Here is an 18,071-nt window from a genome sequence, read left to right as displayed (position 1 = left end):
TCGCTATTTTCGTGATTGAAATTGCTGCGGCCGCGATTTCAATCGCAAAAATAGAGAAAACTAAAAGGCGTAGGGTGACGATTTAGGTGTCGCCAGAAAGAGGAGAAAGAGAGAGCTTTAAAATGATATGCATCTTTCCATAGTTACATTGTATTACACAGGGCGACTTTTTCCTAAAGTCAGCAGCTTTATTCAGCAGAATGGAGCTGCTGACTTTAGGAAAAAGTCGCCCTGTGTAATACAAGTAACTAAGGAAAGATGGATATTATTTTAAAGCTCTCTTTCTCCTCTTTCTGACGACCCCTAAATCGTTGCCCTGCGCCTTTTAGTTTTCTCTATTTTCGCGATTGAACTCACAGCCGCGGCAATTTCAATCGCGAAAATAGCGAAAACTAAAAGGCGTAGGGCGGTGGTTTATATATCATTGGAAAGAGGAGAAAGAGACCTTTAAAATGATATGCATCTTTCCATAGTTTCTGCACTGCTCGGAGTCCCTTTAAGGAACCCTGGGGTGAGAAAGCCTAGTCTGATGACTTTGCTCTTGTATTGCTAAAGACTAGTTTTAGTGTAACAGTAGACTATTTTTCCTTCTTTTGCTGGCCATGCACTATACATTTTTTCCCAGACATTCAAAAAAAGTTTATTCCATCAGCACATCAATATTCCTACGATCAGTATTTCGATCGACCTCACGAGAGCAGCAATGACCGTTCTTGGTGATGCCAATCGAGGTGCGATTCTATAGTGTATGGCCAGCTTTAGAACCGAAATTACTTTGGAATGCAGCTTTGGAATGATTTGCAGGCACCCGCACACACACAGCTGTTAAAGAGAAACTCCGAACAAGAATTGAACTTTATCCCAATTAGTAGCTGGTGCCCCTTTTTACATGAGAAATCTATTGCTTTTCACAAACAGACCATCAGGGGGCGCTGTATGGCTGATATTGTGGTGAAACCCCTCCCACAATTAAGAGTACGTACTCTTGACAGTTTACTGTCTGTGAACCCTGTTGCATTGTGGGAAATGGCTGTTTACAGCTGTTTCCAAATGCCAAAACAGCAAGCAGCAGCTACATCAATTGCCAGCAGTAAAAATGTCACCATTTGATAAATGTCAGAATATAAATCAGGGATTTGAAAGATTTTACAATGGGCAAACACTGACTAAATCATTTATACATAATTATTGTAAAAATGAAACACTTTTTTATTACATTATTTTCACTGGAGTTCCTCTTTAAGTGCTGTGGCTTCTTTCCTCTGTGCTCTCTCCCTTTATCCAGCAGGGAAGCACCTTAGGCACACCTGTTCTTATGGCCACTGACCTGACTCTGTCACCAGTACTGACAACTTCATAAGTGCTGGTTGACCTCGATGGACGTATGCCTTTTTTCAACCACAATAACTATGTAACTATGTAAGAGTCAGTGGCCACTGATAAGTATGGAAAGGCAGATAAGTGTCTAAAGTGCACTGCTGTCCATAAGGGTCTGTTCAAATGGACACCTAACAATGTTTATCCCCGGCGGTTACCTCTAGGGATCCAATGCGTTGTAATTGAGATGAATGGGAGAATTGTTTACTCAAGCACTTCAGTCGAACGAGTTTTCTGAGACGCTCTGTACAGCCTCTGGAGTCTGTGGGCTTGGTGGTTATATTCTATTCCCCTAGATCTCTAAACATGACGTGGTGACAAACAATGTTAAAATGCTTTTCTGTGCGGTACCAGAAAAGCGTTTGGCTGCAATGAAAAGAGGCCCTATGGATGGAAAGCAGCCACATCTCTTGGATGAGATGGGAAGCAAGTGTGTGGAGAAGCTTCTCTATGGACCGCAGAAGGGGAGAGCTTCCATATTGGGAAAGGGAATGAAAGGGTGACAGCAACCGCAGGCTTGAAATTGACTTTTCTCTCTTTGGCACAATTTTAATGAGGATGCTGCATTGCTGGACACTTCTTAAGCAGTTTTACCATTTTAGGAGCACCATTTTTTGCACTTTAAAGAGACTCCGACCAGTACTGCAAAGTACTTACAGATGCAGACCTTTCTGTAGCTACTGATCTCCTCTTTCATTTGATGCCTGAATCGCCGTTTCTGCACCAAATAGTTTTCGTTCAGTTTCAATTTAGAAATCGTGTCTGCCATCTTGGCTATGTTATAACTTCCGGGTCACCCTGTCTTCTCTGTTAGAAGTGCATCACTGAATGAAGAAGGAAGAGGAAGTGACAAGCAAGGCCATTGCAAGAGGCTCCTCCAGAGGGGGCATAGCATGACTTTGTTGGGAGTCGTCTGGCCCCATGCATTTTATAGCGGCAATACCAGGGGGAGTTTGGATAAAACAAGTGGCTGGTAGGTGTGCTGACACAGTCAATTGTTCGTGAGTATGCTTAAAGGCATACCCAGGAGAGGTGCTCTGAGTCCCTTTAAGCCAGATGCTACTATACACAGTAACAGATTTCTAGTAGCTTTAACCACCCTGGCGTTCTATTAAGATCGCCAGGGCGGCTGCGGGAGGGTTTTTTTTAAATTAAAAAAAGTATTTCATGCAGCCAACTGAAAGTTGGCTGCATGAAAGCCCACTAGAGGGCAGCCAGAAGTAACACGGAAGGCCGCAATGAGCGGCCTTCCGTGTTTTGCTTACTTCGTCGCCATGGCGACGAGCAGAGTGACGTCATGGACGTCAGCCGACGTCCTGACGTCAGCCGCCTCCGATCCAGCCCTTAGCGCTGGCCGGAACTATTTGTTCCGGCTGCGCAGGGCTCAGGCGGCTGGGGGGACCCTCTTTCGCCGCTGCTCGCGGCGGATCGCCGCAGAGCGGCGGCTATCGGGCAGCACACGCGGCTGGCAAAGTGCCGGCTGCGTGTGCTGCTTTTTATTTGAACAAAATCGGCCCAGCAGGGCCTGAGCGGCAGCCATCGGCGGTGATGGACGAGCTGAGCTCGTCCATACCACTAAGATGGTTAAATGGGGCTAAAATCAGAAATGTTAACTAAAGGTGGCCATACACTGGTCGATTTGCCATTAGACCGACCAACAGATAGATCCCTCTCTGATCAAATCTAATCAGAGAAGGATCGTATGGCTGCCTTTACTGCAAACAGATTGTAAATCGATTTCAGCATGAAATCGATTCACCATCTGTGAAGCTGTTGCCGCCGCCGCCTCCCTTGCATACATTACCTGCTCCGCCGGCGCGTGTCCCCGCTGTCACCGCTGCTCCTTCTCCGCTGGGTTCCGGCAGGCTTCACTTCTTCCTGTCGGGGGAAGTTTTAAACAGTAGAGGGCGCTTTACTGTTTAATCTTCCTGTCGGGACAGGAAGAAGTGAAGCCTGCCAGAACCCAGCGGAGAAGGAGCAGCGGGGACACGCGCCGACGGAGCAGGTAATGTATTGCCTCTAGCGTCGGTCGTCGGACATTCTAACGCCGCTATCGACTCACTCCCGACCCACCGGCGATCGAGCGAAATCTTCCGCATGGACGGATCGACGGGAACGATCAATTTCAGACGGAAATCGATTATTCGGTCAGCGTTTGCACAACGATTTCACAGCAGATTCGATCACAGTGATCGAATCTGTATATCAGTGGGAAAATCATTAGGTGTATGGGTCCCTTAACTTTTAAGTATAAACTAACACTTCAGATAGATTTCTGAAGTCTGATGTTTTGAATGCTAATAACATTTTGCAAATTCAGTACGTCCCCTTTGATTGCCTGTGTTGTGTAATGTTAGGTAAGTATTATCCAAAGTTTCAGTTAGCCAGGAAACCAAGAATGGGTCTTGACGTATACATCTGAAAGTAACTTTCTCCTAGTGCCAAGCGTGGGCGGCAAGGTCAGAGGCAAGTAGCTTACTGTAGTTGCTATGTGGGTGTAATAAACTAAAGAAAAGGAAAGGGTGTGGAGATACTAAATAGAATGGAGATTATTTGTGTTTTATGATTAACCATTTCTTTCAGGTAGCGCTATCAGATTTTACAGTGACTGCCTCATTCTGGCATAAACACGAGAAGACGTGGAGTTTTGCTAGAACAGAATATAATCTTGCTTTTTTTGTCAGAAAAGTTTATATTGTGTTTAAGAGTGCCAAGACTAGAGAGTGCTCTGCTACGTGTAGGTTAGGTTACACGCCTTGTTTGCTTTAGCCTTAACAATGTGAAAAGTCTAGTCTTCTCATGCTATATGTGGTATGATACTTAAAGGCGCAAAGAGCAATAACAAAGAGTAGCAATCACAATAACTTTTATACTATGCTGGTTGTTTCATACTGAAGCTAAATCTGATCTGTATGCTAGCGCTTGTGACCGGCACCTTGTCCAGTCATTTGCTCACCATCCTGTATATTGTACTTACCTACAGCTGAGGATCCCTGTAGTTTGCTGGTTCACTGTTTATATAGCGAGATCGTGAGATCACACTTCCTGTAAACCACAAGTCAGCATAGTGACTTGATACAAGTTCCCACCTATCTCTTGTGCATTAAGCTATTCATGGATGAAATGAGTAGTGAACTCTCCAGCTATAGAAACAAATGTGCAAAATATTTCCATGCTCCATCCTTATCATTGCCTCTCACTGCTTTTAGCAAGACCTTCAGTCACATTTTCTACTGTAATTATGACAGGCACAGGCTGGTCTCTATTGTTCTACCTACTTTAGAGTCACATGGTCACTCCTGATTGTGCAACCCACTAGGTGAATGTAGAGGGAAGAAAGCTTGCTGTAGTGCACTGCCAAGCAAAATTTACTCATGAAAAATATATTCTATCCACCACTTTTGTTCTATAAACTGTTTCTGTTCACGCTGCAGGAAAAAGCAGCGTTTTCCGTACCATAAGAAAACGCAAAATCAGACAGTGAAAGCATCCTATGTTATTAATAGGATGTGTTTACACTGTCAGGGCCTGAGCCCACTAACACAGTTGTGTCCGCTTTTCAGCATCAGTAACATTGATGTGTAACTGAAAAGCTGACACAACTGTGTCAGTGGGCTCAGGCCATCAATCAGAACATGACATGCATGTATTGGACCGCCCTGGTCTGTTGCATTTTTCCGCAACTGTATCTAGCTATTCTCACTTGGCTGATCGCTGCATGCAAAACACAGGCTCATCTGTGCGCTGGATTTGGTTTCACCACTGCTGGCACCTGTCGTTCAGTCCAAAGCATATCATAGGCCAGCAGAAGCATGGGGCACCCCAACGGTATGCAAAAAAAAACAGTGGGAATCCTGCTTCAACAGAGAAAATTCCCATTACTTCATGGTGGACCAATAAGAATCCTCCCTGTTGCTAGGTAGGACCTCTGTTGATTTTTTACAATCCAACATCCAGCCCCATGCTTCTGCTAGGCTCGGATTGGTTTTGGGACAAGCAGCGGACAGATGGTAATGCAAATGCAGTACATGCAAAATGTCAGGTTTGTGAACGACACCAGCGCATTCTGAACAGTTCAGTTTTGCTTACCATGCTGTTTCTTCATCTGCTGTTCACGGTGCAGTGTGAACTGGGCCTTATCAACCTGATTAGTATTTTGAGAACAGTTAGGCTTTGAACTGTCAAATTTACTTCTCCTGTGCAGAGGAAGAGTGGTTTCCTACAGGAAGAGGAAGCAGACTACAGATGTGCAATAAAACACTGCTACAAGTTGTTGCTCTCCTTTCTCTATCATACAGTCCAACCTTAGACAGTAAGTTATTAATTCAACTGTGAAACTATGTTCAGGGAGTTTTTCATTTATGTGTACTATCTAAGCAGGCATTAAAGATAGCATGTTTGTGTTTTAAGGTAAATTGAGAAACCTACATACATGACACCATTTTTTGTTTGACACCTTTTCTGTTTGTGTTAAATTCAGTTTGGTACAAACATAGTTGAACCATATTTTTAGCCATAATAAACCATATGTTTGAGTAAAAGCTTTGGCTAGTAGGTGCAACACAATTAATTTTACATCAGTGGTCAAGAAAACAAATGCCTCCCCCTAGTATTGGGATACACAGTATTCAGTGGAACTGATCAAAAAGGGTGCCAAGAAAGCTGCTTTAACCTCTTCAGTACCAGAAGTCTCTGGCCCCTTAAGGACCTGAGACTTCTGGATAAAAATGAAGGCTCACGGACGTCACACTGCACGGACCTGTCTCTCTTGCTGTTTTCGCTGCTCTGCTGTCGGTATGACATCCGATCTCCGTGAGCCAGTCAGGAGCCGAATTCATTGGCTCCTTACCCTGTGATCACTGTCAATGGGATTGGCTCACAAGGTCAGGAACCAATGAAATCAGCTTCTGACTGGCTCGTGGAGCTCTGCTGTCATACCAATAGCAGAGCAAGTGGGCTTCAGCGGTGGTAGAGCGGCGCAATCATGGGGAGCTGTGCTGTAACTGAATTCAGTGCCCTGGCAGGGATTACAGGTCCCAAACAGGGCATAGATTTAAATTAGCCCTGTCCGGAAGCAGTTAATAAAGCTAGTTTCACACTGGGGCATTGCGGTACACATCCTTTAACCACTTAAGTACCAGGGGTCTCTGCCCCCCTATGGACCAGAGACCGCTGATAACAGAAACAGACGAATCACCACACATACCCGCCATCCAAGCCACGTTCTGGGAACCTCAGCCAACCACTCTGTCCTCTCCATGACGGCAGAGTTCCTGTGAGCCACTTTCATTGGCGCCTGACCGTGTCTATCAATGTAAGCCAAGGGGAGTTTCTTACATTGATGGACAGGATCAGGAGGCAATAAAAATTGGCTCCTGACCCGCTCACAGGGTTCTTCCGTTATAGAGACATCAGAGCGAGTTGGCTGTGGCAGGGAGAAAGCGGCAAAATCGGCGGGAGTGACGCAAACGGCGACAACGCACAGCATCGGCGATTTGAAATCTACCCTCTGCCAGCCGGATCAGCATCAAAACAGGGCCTAGATTTCAATTAGCATCGTGCTTAACTGGTTAAGAACAGAATTGCAATGCAATGAAGGGTAATAGTCGCATCATGTGTTACACATGTAATGCACACAGTACAGGAAAATTATTCTTCACTGCAACTGTAAACACGCATGTTGTCCAGTACCGCACAACATGCCTTCTGTACTTCAGATGCAATCCACCGCACCACTAATACGTTGATATGAACATCCATTCCAATAGTATAGCGTTTGCAAAGCAATTATATTGGCCAACGCAATGAGTCAGTATGAATGTAGCCTCACAAAAGCCTCGTTCTTGCAGTTGCTTTTTACCATTCACAGTCTCTGCAAATGGCCAATTAAAATATACTGTTACAACAAATATTTATTTATAGCAAGAAAAATAAACAAGTACGCTCCCAAAAATTTACTACTTTTTTCTATGGAAATGCAATCCTTTCAGGAGTACTGTGAAAATGTTAAATATTTTATATCGAGCAGAAGCATTGTACACAGGCCATGATAGGGAAATTTTCAATATCAGAAGAATCTGACTTGAATAGTATTCTGTGAAATAGTCTCACTGGAACCCTTTTTTAGTCTCTGACTTATTACTGATCACCCTGTCCTGGAATTCTGCAAAGCAGGGAGCAAAGGAAGTCTGGGTAGTTCTCTTGCGCACAAAAAATCACTCTTCTAAATTCAGGACATCATTGAAACTGTTAACAGTGAAGTCTTTCCATAGTTAAAGGGAACCTAAACTGAGAGGGATATGGATGTTTCCTTTTAAACAATATAATTTGCCAGGCAGTCCTGCTGATCTCTTTGGCTGTTGTAGTGGCTGAATCACACACCTGAAACAAGCATGCAGCTAATCCAGTCTGACGTCAGAGCACCTGATCTGCATGCCTGTTGAAGGGCTGTAGTTGAAAGTTTTAGAGACACTGGATCAGCATGAGAGTCAGGCAACTGGTATTATTTTAAAAGGAAAAATCCATATCCTTCTCAGTTTAGGTTCCCTTTAAAGGGAGCCTGAGGCTAAAGTCTCAGGTTTTATTCTTACCTGGGGCTTCCTTAACCCTCCTTGAGGCCGCTCAGTCCCTTGTCATCTCCCTGGGTGTCTCCTGTCCTGTGCTGGACTGCACATTAGGCCCCGTTCACACTTGCATTTTGGCATGCAAACGGACCGGATCGGATCAGGACCTGATCCGGATCGGAACCGTACGGTTCCTATCTGGATCCGATCCGGTCCGTTTGCATCAGGCTGCCACCCGGATCCGTGTGGTAAAAACAGCGAAATATAATTAATAATTGTTGGGGTCAGCAGAAGGTGCACCTGTAGAATCAGGTCCTCCGCTGTTTAGGCCTCACCTCCACCTCCGACATACTGCCAAACCGCTCCAGCACGTAAGGTCACTGCTGCTCCACTGCTGCCCATGTGTCCCCATCTGAAATGGCCGCTAGAATACGCATAGGAAGTGGGGTAGAACGTCAGGTGTTTGTATCCTGTGTGTTCTGTGCTTTCCGTTCCCCATAGGTTTCTATTTCCAGATGGTGCAGTCAGGCTCCGGTCCGGGTGCGTGGGCCGGATGATCCGGACCCGAAAAATAGCGCATGTTGGAAAAGTGTCCGGAGTCCGGATCCGATCCGGCTCCGTTCTGTATGAAACGTACGCATGTGAACGTCCGCATAGACTTTGCATTGCTATGCGGAACTTGCGTTCCGTTTGTGCAGTATACGGTCCGGATCCGATCAGGTGGATCCGGACAGGGAACGCTAATGTGAACCGGGCCTAAGCCTTGCCAAGTTGAGCTTCATCGCTCAGCCCGGCCGCGTGCATGCCCCAGTTGCGCCCCCCTGCCCAACAGCATTCTGCACCTGCGCAGTAACTACTTAGCTCATAAACCAACTTATCTTATGTAGTACATGCAAAATCTAGCATGAGTATAGGTGTCCCTCTGTGTCATTGTTGTTGTTAGTAATCTGCTTGGGCTGTTGTCCCCACCTCACATGTTATCACCCACATGTAAGCTACCTGAGACATGCTTTTTAAAACCCTAGCTATTTTGTGTCCCGTCTTGTGCTCTGCTTTTTACACTCTTTAACAGCCCAAGGTCTGTGTCATACTTGGCTGGAAAGTGCCAGCAATCATTCACAGGTCTGCTCATTTCCAGGTGTCACTGTGCCCAACAATGTCAATCTGTCTAAATGTATTGACTTTTTAAACTGGTAGGAGTACATTAGTGTTTCATGTACATCTTTCCTATAAATTATATCTGAAGTGGAACTACACTGCATCATAATAGTCATTAATGTAACTGAAACCCTTGTCAGTAAAATTATGAAGATCTTTGTAAAAAGTACCGATAGTAATTATGTGAAATTTTCAATAGCTTAGTTTAGTTACAAGAAGTCGGAATAAAGAAAATGATTTGGGATTGGATTATGATGGATGCTGGTGTTTACCATGTGGGGCCTTGCAAAATGCTGAAATGGAAATAGCACTGCTTATTATGCAGCATCAATGTTCTCTGAACACCCAAACAGCCGCCAGCTTCCTGAAATTTTCAGACACCCTGGTTTAAAAGTTCAGCCACTCACCCTCCTGCCCATATTATGCATTCACCCACTGCTGACCATACTTCCACCTGCCCTGGACCATGTCCTTCCTCACCTTCTTCCTCCATGACACAGCCTGGTGTCTACCAGTGCAGAACCCAGACAGCCAATGATGTTGGGAGTGAGGATGAAATTGACTGACAAGTCCATAGTTGAATTCCCAGTAGACTGTAGGGACTTAACCAGGACCCCATGGAGTCAGTAAGTGATAACAGCTACTGAGGAGGTGGTGGTAAGGCTGCTCAGTATGCATCTTTACCTATTATAGTAGTACAAATGTAGTACATATTTGCACTGCTACAGGATCATTTTAAAGAGACTGAAGCGAGTCTAAATTCACTTTTTTAACATGCAGTCATGTTAAGAACTATAACCCCTGCTAAACCGCCGCTATTCCGCGGCAAAACGGGACAAATCCCCCCTGCAAAATCCACGACTTTCTTGGTCGTGGATTTTGCTGATCATGGAGGCAGAGCTATGAGCTGCAGCTCTGCCTCCATGCGTGTCAATCGCCGCGCGGATCTCCGCCTCTCCCCTGTCCCTCTCTGTGAAGGCAGATTGAGAGGGGCAGGGAGAGGTGGCGATCAGCGGGAATTGACGCCCTGAGAGGCAGAGCTACAGCCTTAAGCTCTGCCTCATCAGGAAGTGCTCCCCAGATGTAGGAGAGGGGATTTGGGGGTATAAACCCCTCGTTTTGCCGCAGGATAGCAGCGGTTTAGCAGGGGTTATAGTTCTTTACATGACTGCATGTTAAAGTGAATTTAGACTCCAGAGTCTCTTTAAATACCATAATGTCATCAGTGAGGTACAGTAATTCAAAATAGCCAATCATAAATCTTTTGACTAGTTAAACTTCAACAAAGTGATCATAGATTGATTGTCACAGAATGCTGCAATGAGTGAATTTTCTTTTTCCCTTTCCCTTTGCACTAGACTATTGTACTAGCTTCTCTTTAAGATGTTAGGGTCCATAAAAGTCTTCTAATCTATTGTGATAACAATTCCTGTAATGTGAGATAATCTTGCATAATTACCAACGGATATGTTTAGTTTACCATTACAGATTTTCAAGTAGGTAAAAGACGTGTGAGCTAATGAATATTTTGACTTTCCATAGCAATGTGATAGAGTTGTAAAGTATGATTTTGGTCCATTGCCATTCTTTTTCCTTTTGGGTGTGGGCAGAAATCTTACCACTCCCGTGATGCTTTCTCTTTCAGACCGAATCTTCGAATGCAAGCAGCATCTTAGTTTCCACCCGTTCTCTTCCAGCCTGTCCAGGCAGGCGATGACAGGATGGAGGCTGCCAAGATCCCAGGTATTTGATGCTTTCATTAAATGCAGGACAAAAAGGGTGGTATGAGATTGTGTAGGTTGTATTCCGAGGTGTGTCACACATAGGACAATTAGATGTATATGTGCTTTATTAACATTCCTCACATTCCATACACATGTCCCAGGAACAGTAAACACATTTACAATCACAGTGCTTGTAGTGTGCAGGCTTGTTGTGTTTCTCAATCTCAGGTCAGTCATCCATGCAGTGGTACTATAATCCCTCTGTCATTGCTGTTCAGTTACCACATCTTCTGTAATGGCCCATACTCACGAGGGACTTTTGTCACCTCAACACGCGGCGCGCGCGTGTTGCGGCGACAGGTCGCCCGTGAGTATGGGCCGTTGCACGCGCGCGCACCCCGAACTGTCGCCCGTCTCTCATGTCGCCATGCGATTGAAAGTTTCAATCGCATGGCAACAGTCGCCGCCGCACCTCCGCCGCAACTGTCGCTAGTCCGCGTGAGTACGCGGACTAGCGACAGCAACATGATAGTAAATAAACGGCGCTTCCGGCGGGGGGAGGGACAACGGCGACAGCTTCCGTCGCATCAGTTGCCAGGTCCCTCCGCCGTGTGTATGCGGAGGGACCTGGCTACTAGCTGTCGCCAGCATGTCGCAAGCACGCTCCCGTGTGCTTGCGACATGCAAAAAAGTTGCCCGTGAGTATGGGCCTTAAGTTTCTTATATGCTTTCTGTGGATATGTTGCCATGCTAAGAGACTAACAAGATATTGACCTGATTTGCTAAGATATTTGTGTACTATAAATCATAAGTGTGTCTGCAGATCTGGATAATGAAGATCTGTTCTTGTGTGTTTGCAGCCCTCCTTTGGGTCATACTCTATCATGCTATACAAAGGGCTGTTGCAGTCACTTGCAAGCAGTGGCAATGAGGCTTTATTGAAAAAGTTTTTCCATGTGGGCAAATACATTAGGCTACAATAATGATGTTCATCAGGCCAGAGATGTCTTAGTAATCAGGTCTGTCATCTTCTCTAACATGGCCACTAGGAGACATTTCTGTTACTCAAAATTATTGTGCCTCGTCCAACATCTGACAGCTCTCTTTGAGTGAGAATGTTCTTTTCTAAAGTAGTCACACAATGCCGCCTAAAAAGCACCCACAGAGAGGACAAGCTGCAATAGTGGTATGCTACTCATGTTTGCAGCAAATAAGACAGCTGTAAATCTGAGAACAGCCATATCATCATTGCATGGCTGACCAGTAAAGGCATTCACTGCGCAGAGCTAGGTGATTATTTCAGAAGGCAGAATCTGATTGGCTATTTATTTCTCAGAAATGACAGGTTACTCATATATAAATGTATAAGTACTGGCTATTTACATTTAACAACAATATAAAATCATCACTGGCACTCTCTGTGATCCCAACACGTGTGCTGCCAGGTCGATGCAGTGAGAGGGTGCCAGTGACGATGCAAGCAGGAGGGGACACAAGGCGGAGCACTCGAAACGCACTGGCTAGAGAGGTAAGGGCTTGCTCTTTGCACTCTTACGGTCGCTGCATTATGGGGGGCATGGGTGGTGCAGTATCAAAATAGGAATTCTCCCACATGGGTATTACTGCTGGGGTGCCTCGAGAGGTGCTGAAGAGTCAGCATGGCGGGGGACAGGACACCTGGCACTGCACTGAATATGTATTATTCAGTTCATAAGATGCGCTGACTTTTCCCCCATCAGTGCGTCTTATGGTCCGAAAAATACAGGGCTGTGGAGTCGGTACTAAAATCATCCCACTCCCAACTCCTCAGTTTATGAACCCCCCAGCACCAGGTACTCAAAATTGTTCTGACTACAACTCCACAGCCCTTGCATGGCTATGGAGTGAGTACAATAATCATCCTACTCTGACTCCTCAGTTTATGAAACCACAGACTCCAAATCAGACTCCAGGTACCCAAAAATTGCTCAGACTCCTAGACTCCGACTCCACAGCCCTGGAAAATATTCTGTTTATAGTATTTATAATCCAATTTCCAAAAATGCTGGGACACTGTAGATGCAAGAATAGCAATCTCAAATCAAACAAGACAAACATGCCAGAGCCTACATCTATGCAACATAGATATGTACAGGCTACACAGCATACAAGACTTTATTGAATGTTCACTTTTTCTTTTATTTATTATAAATATCATAAAACCATTAATAGCGATTGGAGAATTATATTTTTAGTGGCTTGCTATTGCTCCAGCAGCTCATGAAGTGAGATCCTGTACCAAGGAACAATGGAGGGAAATGGATGGAAAGACAAGCAGCCAGTTACTTGTGACATACACAGGAACTATAAAGAGATATGTCATAGGGAAGTAGTGTTTAAAAAGGCAAGGTAATAGGGAAATGCAATAGTGTAATAAAAGTATAATACACAAGTACAGAATGTTTTTTCATACTCCCCATTGGGGCAGAGTCTTTTTGCCTTACCACTGAATTTCAAGATATAGCCAGACCATGTTGCCACAGAGCCTTAAACTGCCAAAGGGCCCCCTCTCTCCATATGTACCTATAATATTCATTGCAAGTCAGCACTGTGATTCTTAAAGTTGAACACCAGAACATTTTCTTTTGTTATGTTTTTGATAGGATGGAATAAGGTTAGAAATCAGATTTTTATTGCCGCCTGGCTTCTGGTTGGGAGTATAACCTTTCAACTCCTATTCCACTGACTACAATTGAATAATCTATAATGAGGACACAGTCCACAATATGTTTTCACTATTAACATTGAAACATAGTAAGGGCTTGCTCACACTATAAGCGCTTTATGCTTTTAAAAGCTCTTGCTAATGTTATCATATGTGTGTGTTCTCACTGTAGCGATGTGATTTTGAAAAAAATCCTTAAATAACACAAGGACACGCACACCGTGATATTCAATGCAAAAAAGTTTGTATTCAAAAAGGTCAGATATAAGAATTTGACAGAACACTGGTCTGTACTATCAGAACCAATCAAAGGTATTCCAAACAGTGGAATGGTGAAGTTGTGCCACAGGCACGCGATCGAGGACTTGCGCCGCCAGGCCAGTGCCTACCTACTACTGTGGGACCTTGCCAAGCCAGAAGTAGTACAGAGGCAGGCTGCCCATGGACTGTTTGCAGAAGAACAGTTCACTACATCTCTAGTAAAAATCCAAGCAAGGACCGGCACCGCAAAAAGAGAATTATAGCTCAAATACTTAAATTAAGCATTAAATTAAAGTATTTGAGCTATAATACTCTTTTTGCGGTGCCGGTCCTTACTTGGATTTTTGCTATTGGGACCCTTGGTACAGAGGTGGGACCGTGGCACGCATCTACTTTTAAGCCATCGGTGCTCCTGGGTTCTTCTACATACCACTACATCTCTAGTAGGTTTTAGTACTGTAATTATGCAAATAATGTACGGTATGTTGTTCATCCAAGCTACAGACTTCCTTTTGGAAAGTTTCTCATCTTTCAGCAGGGATCCTGTCAATGGTAATATCTTTGGATGTGCTGTGCAGCATAGTCCATCATGTCACATACAAATGCATCTGTGAATATTTTGCAATATGACAGACTGTAATGACAAATGTAGGGAACTTCATGTCTAATTTATGAAAGTGCTGAAACAGTCTATTTTGATTTCAGTTTTTCTTAAAGAGAACCCGAGGTGGGATTTTACTGGGGCACAGAGGCTGGTTGTGCACACTAAGACCAGCCTCTGTTGCCCCATGGTGTGCCTCCGGGACCCCCCTGCGTGCCGCTATACCCCCGCAGTGCTGGCGACACGCAGCGTGTCGCCAGCACAATGTTTACCTAAGTGCTGTCTGTCAGCGCCGCTCCCCCGCCTCCTCAGCATCGGCGCTACCCGCCCGTGTCCCTTCCCTCCCGCTGATGGGAGGGAAGTGACGCGGGCGGGTAGCGCCGATGCAGAGACACCTGAGAACTGTATAAGGCAGAGGGCCCCTAGACAGAAGAGAATTGTATAAGGGGGGACCACTAGAAACCAGGGAACAGTTTAGGGGGGGTGGGCACAAACTGTAGTGGGGAGGAAGGCCATTAGACACCAGGGAACATTATAGTGAAGGGAGGGGGGGCACCAGGGAACTGTATATGGGAGGGGGTCATTAGACACCAGGGAACTGTATAAAGGAGGGAGATGCCCACAAAACAATGAGCTTGGCCCGCGACCCAATTTTTCTAATTTTTGCCCACACTATTGGAGTGTGACACCCCTGCTCTATGGTCGGAACTTTTAATTGTGACTACTCTAATTAATGCCTTTCATCTGGAATGCAATGGTTTCTTAAAATAGTGTTTGCTCTTAGCCTCTGCTATGCTGCAATCTGTAATTGGAAGTAATCAGATTTACCCTTTAGAAATAAAAGTTTTCCTGCAGGGCAAAGGAAATGTGTGCCAAATGTTTGCAAATGCTTTGTTCGCGCATGCGCAGTACTTTCACGCCGGCCGGCGTGATGACGCGAGGCGGCCGGCATGTGACGTAATCCGCGTCATATGCGGAAGAAGCAGCCCGACACTCGGGAGAGTGTCGCCCGGGCTGCGGCCTGCCAGCCATTCCGGAGCGGGGAGAAGGAGAGGAGCCAGGACGCCGGCGTGGGACCTCCCGACCAGCACTGGGCTGGAAAAAGCCCCTGGTGAGTACAACTTGCCTTTTTTTTCTGAGCTCGGAGTCCCTTTAAGACAACAGTTTACAAAGTTAAAAATGGTATCTTGTAAGTATATTTATCTTGTACACAATGATGAATTCTTTCTTCCTGAACTTCGAGGGGTTATTAGAGTTTAGTTTTTGTTGATGTGAAGTGTGTTGCTATTTGTGGCTGCTGTGTGACCCTGAGGCAATCACATGTACCAATGACCTGATGGTGAGATGGCTGCCATTCATTATCCACATAGGCTACAGTAAACAGTCTCCATACACATGCTGTGAGAGCTTTGCTCCATAATCACCTTGGCTGCTGGAAGAGTAAGCTGTCTTCTGTTGACGTGTGGAGCTTAGAACAGGTGTAGCTCATTTAAACCTTCCGTTCTAGCTGAGCTTAATCACTAGAGACTTGTAGCCACGGTCAGGGCCTGGGCTGTTTCAAAGACACACAGCTGTCAGCCATGCAACCATGTATCATCACTTCACAACACACAACCAAAAACTTGTTGGAGTTTGCTTGAAGAAGCATTTAGTCCACAGTGAAAGGAACAGGGTAAATCTTTTTTTACGGATTTATTAGAATATACAAAAGCAGTTTGTTGCAGCAGATCTCAGCTGTGTGTGTGTGAAGAATCAACACAGTCCTGATCCACTGGAGTAGAAAGCATACGAGAGATAACGGCGCTGGAGACTTGGGCGCAGGATACAGCCGGTATATGGCTGATCCTGCTGCCGCAAAAGTCCCGGTCGTATTAAATACTATTCCCCCTCCAGGCCGCCATGGATGGTGGGGAATGAAATAATTCAGCTTCCAGCAAATGCTGGAAGCCGAATTATTATGTTTTAAAAGTAACTTCAGCTCTGTCTTCTGATGGCACTGAAGTTACTCCCTGTGCCTGCTATAGCCGTAGTTCCTATTACGGCCTATGGTGGCGCCGGGTGCGCCCAAGTCTCCTGCGCTGTTGCGCCCAAGTGTCCAGCGCTGGTTTCAGCGTGTTCGAGTAGACATGGGTATCGCAGCAGCTGCAGGTAGGAGCCTGCTTCCAGGATTACTCCTTTAGCACTATTTGCAGTGTGGAGGATTCATTAAATACCTTTGAAATATAAAGATAAATTGCATTATGACACATTGCATATAACAAGATTGTATGTTGTCTTTCAGGTTCTATGTGACGTGTTACTGGCCTCCACTTGTCCGCCACCTTGCTGCCACATCACTTATAGATTGAGGTATATGTAGTTGTACTGACACCTGATGAGCCAAAGGCATGCACCTATATATGTGATTTAACACCTGAACTGAGAATTGGTATGCAGTATGCGCATACACGGAGTGCGGAATGAGGCAGAGCATGTGCTGTTGTTTCAGCTTCCATTCCACTGACTCCAGTCGGAGCCACGAATGGGGGGGAGAGCAGCGTTATGGAGGGGAGCCCAGCAAAATAAGGGGACCTTTAAGTATCAGAACCCCATAAAACACAGAATATCATGTTTAATGTTACAATTTGTTTAGGTCAGTTCAGGTGTCCTTTAGAGAGAATGTGAAAAATAAAATAAGCATAATACCCATTGTATATTATGGTTGCTCTGTGCATGGTGTTCAAGTATGAACACTACAATGTCCCACTGAGGGCCTATACTTATGTGATACTTTTTGGGGGAGTTGATCAGGAGATAAAGGGTTATATAAATGGAAGTTAAAGTAAACCTGAGATGGTTAACTAGACCATATTTATACTTACCTGGGGCTTCCTCCCTCACCGTACTCTTCGGTCCCTCTGTTCTCCCACAATAACTCCCACCAATCTGGGCAGTCACGGGCTTCTGCGCATGCATGGCTTGGCCACAGGCACACCCCTCATCGGGCTCCTGTGCCCTGGAGCGTACTGTGCAGGCGCAGAATGTTCCAGGGGACAGAAGTGCAGTCAAGCTGCGCATGCTCAAACCCGACGACTGGCGGCGAAGTACCAGATTACCAGTAATCATAGCACCAGGATGGAAGGGCTGAAGAGGACGACGAGGAAAGCTCATGGGCTGGGGGAAGCCCAAGGTCAGTAGCGTAGCTAAGGAGCTGTGGGCCCCGATGCAAGTTTTACATTGGGGCCCCCCAAGCACTCTATACATAACTGATACGGTGCACCAAGAGGGGATGGAGAGCGGTTTGTAAATGATTACAACTATTCAAAGCACCTATAGTAGTGATTATTATGAGCACAGGACCAATAGAGAGCTAAAACTGCAGTTGAGGGAGGGGCCCTCTGGCCCAAGGGCCCTGATGCGGTTGCAACCCCTATTGCTAAACCCCTGCCCCAGTAAGTATAAATACGGGCCCAGTGTACCATCTCTGGTACACTTTAAGGGTTATACACTGGAGTGCGTTGGGGTCTTATCTCATTCATCCCCATTGGGCGGAATAGAAGGTGAGTTGTGGAAACTTCTTTGAATCTTACTAATCTACCTCAAAATAGTATTAGCTTGCTGCATCACTTGTGCTATAACACTACATATGCAGCATATTTTTATATAAATAAGTTTTAGCAGTGCATAATAGGATTGAAGTAACA

At 45.3% G+C, this 18,071-nt stretch overlaps 1 protein-coding gene across 9 annotated transcripts in view; it reads left to right on the top strand.

The window, feature by feature from the left end:
• The window catches only part of LOC137563493 (testis-specific gene 13 protein-like), a 235,827-nt gene that overhangs the window by 140,966 nt on the left and 76,790 nt on the right, over nucleotides 1-18,071 (top strand). For all 9 annotated transcript variants that reach the window (XM_068276007.1, XM_068276010.1, XM_068276005.1 and 6 more), the window contains 2 exons: nucleotides 10,744-10,841; nucleotides 16,670-16,737. The gene's annotated coding sequence lies outside the window, so the exon portion shown is untranslated. The remainder of the gene's footprint in view (nucleotides 1-10,743; nucleotides 10,842-16,669; nucleotides 16,738-18,071) is intronic.

The sequence above is a fragment of the Hyperolius riggenbachi genome, chromosome 3 (assembly GCF_040937935.1).
Source record: "Hyperolius riggenbachi isolate aHypRig1 chromosome 3, aHypRig1.pri, whole genome shotgun sequence".
Classification (NCBI taxonomy): Eukaryota; Metazoa; Chordata; class Amphibia; order Anura; family Hyperoliidae; genus Hyperolius; species Hyperolius riggenbachi.
The sequence above is the reverse complement of the archived record's forward strand: the minus strand, read 5'-3'. Positions and strand labels throughout refer to the sequence as shown.